The following is a 5,815-nucleotide window of genomic DNA, read 5'->3' as shown; positions in this document are numbered from 1 at the left end:
CATAGTAAATTGTGCTGCTGAATAGATTGGCATCACTAAATATAATAATGTCAGCCTTAAATGGGCTTTGAACAGTGTCTGGAAATTTCATTATATTTTCCTAGTTAACCTGCTCTCCACTATCGGCAAGTCGCTAATCCCCTATGCTTCCTGTACCCCTTCCCCTGATTATCTTACTGTATAAGTAATAGAAAATGTAGAATGCCCTAAAATCTAGAAATCTACATATGTTCCCATCTGTCCTTTCCTCCTATAAGTTACTCAATCAAAACTATTCATTGAGGGACTTTGCTGGCAGTCCAGTGGTTCAGAATCCATGCTTCCACTGCAGAGGGCACGGGTTCCATCCCTGGTCGGGGAACTAAGATCCTTCATGCTGTGCGGTGCGGCCAAAAAAAAAAAATTCATTGAACTCCCACTGTATGCTAGATGAGGCACTCATGTACTCATCTAGGTGCTTGTTCAGCAATAAACAAAAAAATTCCTTGTCTTCAAGGATCTTCCTAATGTGGGGAGACAGAAAAACAATACATATATATTTGATTTTATACATATGTATATATATATATATATATATATATATATATATGTATTCTAAGAAGAACAAAGCAGGGTAAGGGTTAGACATTGGTCTCAGGTGGCTGCTATTTTAGACATTAGTCAGAGAAAGACTCATTGATAAGGGACACTTAAGCAGAAACTGGAACTGACTTGATGGGGGTAAGCCATGTGGATAACTAGGGAAAGCATGTTCCAGACAGAGGAGACAGCAAATTCAAATGCTCTGAGGCAGGAGCATGCTTGACATGCTATAGAATTAGCAAGGAGACCACTATAGCTGATACAGAGTGAGTGGGGGAAGAGTGGTAGGAGATGACATCAGAGAGGTAGCCAGGGGTCCAGTCATGTGGGACTTTGTAGGCCATGGTGACAACTTCGGATTGTTACCACTTAAACCACTGAAGAGTTTTGAGCACAAGACTAACTTGATCAGATTTAAGTCTCTAAAAGTTTCATTTGAGGGAATTCCCTGGCAGTCCAGTGGTTAGGGCTCTGAGCTTCCACTTCAGGGGGCATGGGTTTGATCCCCAGTTGGGGAACTAAGATCCCGCATGCCACGTGGCCAAAAATAAATAAATGAAAAAATAAATGTTTCATTCTAGCTGTCGTATGGAGAATAGACAATGAGGGTAGCGAAGTAAGAGTGGAAGCACTAGTCCTGGCAGAAGATGATGGTGGCCTGAACTAGATGACAGCATTGGAGGTGGTAAGAACTGGTCAGATTTCGGGTGTATTTTGAAAGTAAAGCCACAGGATTTACTAATGGATTATGTATAGGTTAGAGAAGAGAGTCAAGGGTGATCAAGGTTTTTGCCCCAAGTAACTGGTAGAATAGTGATATCACTACTACCTGAGGAATTCTATCAGAAGCTGACCCCAATGGAATACTACTTAGCAATAAAAAGGAAAGAAGTATTGATACACCCAACAACTTGGTGTTATAACAACATAACAATAAAGGCATTATGCTAAATGAAGGAAGCTAGTCTCAAAATGAAAATCTTGAAAATATTAAAACTATAGTGATGGAGAATAAGTCAGTGGTTGCCAGGAATTAGGGTTGGAGGAGTGACTATAAAGGGATAGCAAAAAGAAGGGTTTGGGGGTGATGGAACTCTTCTGTATTCTGACTGTGGTGGTAGTTACATTAGTCTATACATGTGTTAAAATCCATAGAACTGTATAAGAAAAATACAATCAGTTTTATTGTATGATAATTTTTTTTAAACCAAACTTTCCATGCATGCTTAAGTTTCCTTTCCCAATTCTCAGGGTTCTCCCTTTAACCTCTTGCAGTATTGGATCCTTCCATCAGTTTCAACCATCTTTTGCTTTGAAAAAACAAAAACAAAAAAACCTCTTTCCTTTGACCCCATATTCTGTGACTAAAGCCTTATCTCAAGATTCCCCTTCCTGGCAAAGCTTCTAGAATTACTGCCCTCATTGCAGCCCAAGTGATCTTATCTCTCTCCTTAAAATGCTCTATGGCTTCCCATTACTCTTGGGATCAAGACCTAAATTCCATCATGTGGCCTGCAGAGCCCTAGCCTCTCCCTTCCTCTTTGGTTTTATTTCCTTGCCTCACATGTAGTAGAGGACCCAAGAGGGCAGCCTTACTAGATAACCTCAGTAGTTGAAACAGAAACACCCCCCTCCCCTTTCATAGTAATGTGTTTAAATCCTGAGATATTCACCCATTCTGGTTACAAGGAATATCATTTAATCTCGCTACTTTGGCTTCCAAGGTGTGGTACATTGAACAGAATAGCCATAGTATTTTCAGCTTCTCCCATCGAGAGGTGGAGTCTGTTTCTCCATTTTATGAATCTAGGCTTGGCTATGTGACTTGCTTTGTTCTATGGGATATTAGCAGTCTTCTGATACTAGAAGTCTTAAAAAGTGCTTACAATTATGGCCTGCTCTCTCTTGCTGCTGAGAATTCTTCCACCACCTTGTGAAAAACTCGTGGCTAACCTGATGAATGATGAAAGACATGTGGTCATCACCCCAACTGACATCTAAGCAACTGCCAGACATATGAGTGTGGCTCCTTAGACCAACTAGCCTGCCAACCATCAGACATGTGAGCCAGGCCATTGTAGACCATCTAGGCCCAGCTTTGTTGGCCCAGACCAGAAGAAGCCCATCGACAAACCCATAGACCAGTGAAAAATTAGGTTTATTGTTTTAAAGTTAAACCAATAAGTTTTGAGGTGGTTTGTTTTGCAATGAAAGATAACTGATACCCAAGGCATTTCTTTGCATCTATCAGGTTGGATTTACTTGGTGTAATTCTTAGAGCTGAAGAAGAGAGTCACCGTGTATCATCTTCACATAGCTGGCCCATGTTACCTTAGGTTCTCCCATCACATTTCTTAGTATTTTGCTTAAATATAGCAGGGATAATCTTACATCATGTCTCTTTTATTTCAACTGTTCAATAAAGGTGATATCATTTGCATGGTTTTCATTGATTTTATTTCTCTTGTTAAAAATAAAAGTTTATAAATATTGGGTATCGTTTGTATGTATGTTTTGTTATAAATTTACTCTTAAATAGTACAGGGCATAAAAGCTAAGAAACCACAGGTAAATGGCCATATTATAGAATAACAGTGTAATTAGTAATAATTAATGAAGAGAAAATGCCTTTATGTGTTTATGATAACCAATGTTAATTATTGATGTAATTGTGTCCGTCTTAAAGAGATCTGGTGTTTTCACATGAATGGATGTCAGTTTGGGGACTTGAAACGTATAAAATGTTTTCCCATTGAAATTAACAGTGATTACGTTTTCGACTTGCATTGGCCCTACAAGAGGTTTTTCAGGTAAGGCAGAAGGGCAGTGAGGCAGTTACTATATATTTTACTGTAATAGGAAATTAAAGTGTAACAGATGATTAAGATTCTTCTTGTTCTGAGATCAAGGTATAGCCTCAGGAACCTCAATTAGCACATGTAAAGCCTCTGATGAGTAAATGGTATTAACTGTGTGTAAGGAAAGAATGTGACAGGCCACGGGGCTGAAGGCAGGTATATCCAGTCCACACACTCCTGAGGGGACCTTGCTGTTGTGGTGGTGGATGTACCAGTAACGTTACCTGCAGCCTGATTGGGCTTCCAATGTGTTTTCCTACAGAGGGGCATATGCCCATCAGGCTGACTCCTGGGTCCTTTATTTCAGAGAACTGTTTGTATTTTTGTTGTTGTTGTTGTTCATCTTTTAAATCAGATCATTGGTATTTGGTGTCTGATGTCTCGAGTTGTGATGTGTCAGCCTCCACAAGCCAGTCAATGCTGAGGAACTGCCAGCACCTAGTTATTGAGGACTCCTGGTGGTGGGCAGCCAGCCTTCCCCTTCAGGAAGCAGCTCTCTTGCCACATTCCCTTTCAGCCTGCTCTCACCACGAAGGTCCTTTCCAACCCTGTGATTCTGGGATTTACCAACATTTTGGTGAACTGGACTATGTTGTTCTTTCCCTCACCTGGGAAGAGAAGAGGTCAGACCTCTAAGGCAATTGGTTCATCTTTGAAAACATTGGATCATTTCACTCTTGTTGACACTGAATTGAAAGCTGTCTTTGCAAAGCTCCACCCAGATTTCTGTGGTGGCCCTGGCACTCAGCAGTCCTGTAGACTTCCAGAGCAAAAGGGAACAGGAGGCCGTTCAAGCCATCTGTCCTAGAACGAGACATCTGGTCTCAGGTCTGTGCCTCTCGTCAGGGCTCTTTGGGAGCCACGTGGCCCCCCATCCGACAGTGCTGTTATAAACCAGACACCATCAAGTGCTGGTGAGACTAAGAGGAGACGGTGCCCAAGCTGAAGTTGGCCGGACAGTGAGGCTGGTTGGCTGGGAGAATTGTGGGTCCAGCTGGTTCCTGTAATTGTGTCCACAGACACCTACACATGCCCGGGGGCTTTAATCCATCAAAAATCGTTACTCCCAAGCACCAGCACTGAAGGTTGAGTTCTCAAGAATAGTAATATACATTTTTCTATTGTCAAGGTTGGCCAGGACTCTTGTCCTTGCTGTGTTAAAAGAAAAAAAATCAAGACAAGTGTAGAGATGTTATGGAGGAGACTAGGCAAGGATCTTGGAAACATGAGCTCAGAAGATGCAAGGTACACTGAAGAAACTTCAGTGGAAAAGAAATTTCCCAAATATAGGGAGGGGAGCACTTGATTTTGTGATGCTTGGGCATCGGGTTCATCATGTCTTTATTGCTCCCACACAGCACGTGCACCACAGCTGTGTTTCTGTTGCAAGCTTAATGCTAGTTAATCCTGAATCTGAGCTAAAGGAAACCAAGTATAGTTTAATGGGAGTTTCTGACATTTTATTAAGGTGAAATATATTCAGTGCCAGAGAAGTTGAAAAGGGTGTCTGTTCTCCATGCCTTCACTTGCTACTTTATGGCAAGAGCACATGTTGAGGGCTTTGATGGATTCAAACCAATCTTAACACAGGTTCTTAACTCTGCTGCAATTTCAGGGAATAGGAGATAACCCCATTTGGGAATCTGTTTCAGAAACTTCGTCTTAAAGAACTGAGCTCGGTTTTCAGTCTCTCCGCTTAAAGTGAAAGTTTGATTTTATAATGCTTATAACTGCACTGAGATTAGGTTGGAAGAGAATAGAGTGGTTATAAAACTATTAGTTTTACTAAAACTGATTTACAATTAATGTCCTCCTGACCAATTCCCTTTCATGCCTCCTCCTACCCTCACAATAAATAGGGCAAAATACTTAGCTTAACACTGTGGTCATCAAGCAACCAGTCATTTCCTAATATGGACAGTCGAACCCTCCAGTTTCACTTCTGGAATTCAAGTGCTAGGAGAATGGCATTTACGTTTGTGTATGTTTTCTGTAGCTACTACCCTCTCACTCCCCAACTCGATGAAGCCTCTGTGTTGTTTGCTTTAACATTAATTATGGCATCTGCAATGACTGAATTTCCTGAACCTGCAATATAGAATCAGCCTGGACCCAATACAATCTAACCCTGACAGTTTGATACAAAATTCAAATGAATAGTCATAAGATTTGAGGGCTCTCTCCTCAATAAAAATGAATCATCCCCCATCCCCCAAATTACAGTCTTTAAAAAGAATGAAGTCAGTACATTTCTACTGACATAGGAAGTTGTCAGTTGTAGAATTTAAAAAGAAACTAGCAAGTTACAGAAAAGTATGTAAAATAAAATCATTTTGAAAAAGAAAAAATGATGTAATCTTTTAAAAAACAATTTC

This window comes from Lipotes vexillifer, unplaced genomic scaffold (genome assembly GCF_000442215.2).
Source record: "Lipotes vexillifer unplaced genomic scaffold, Lipotes_vexillifer_v1.1 scaffold242, whole genome shotgun sequence".
NCBI classification, from domain to species: Eukaryota; Metazoa; Chordata; class Mammalia; order Artiodactyla; family Lipotidae; genus Lipotes; species Lipotes vexillifer.
The sequence above is the reverse complement of the archived record's forward strand: the minus strand, read 5'-3'. Positions refer to the sequence as shown.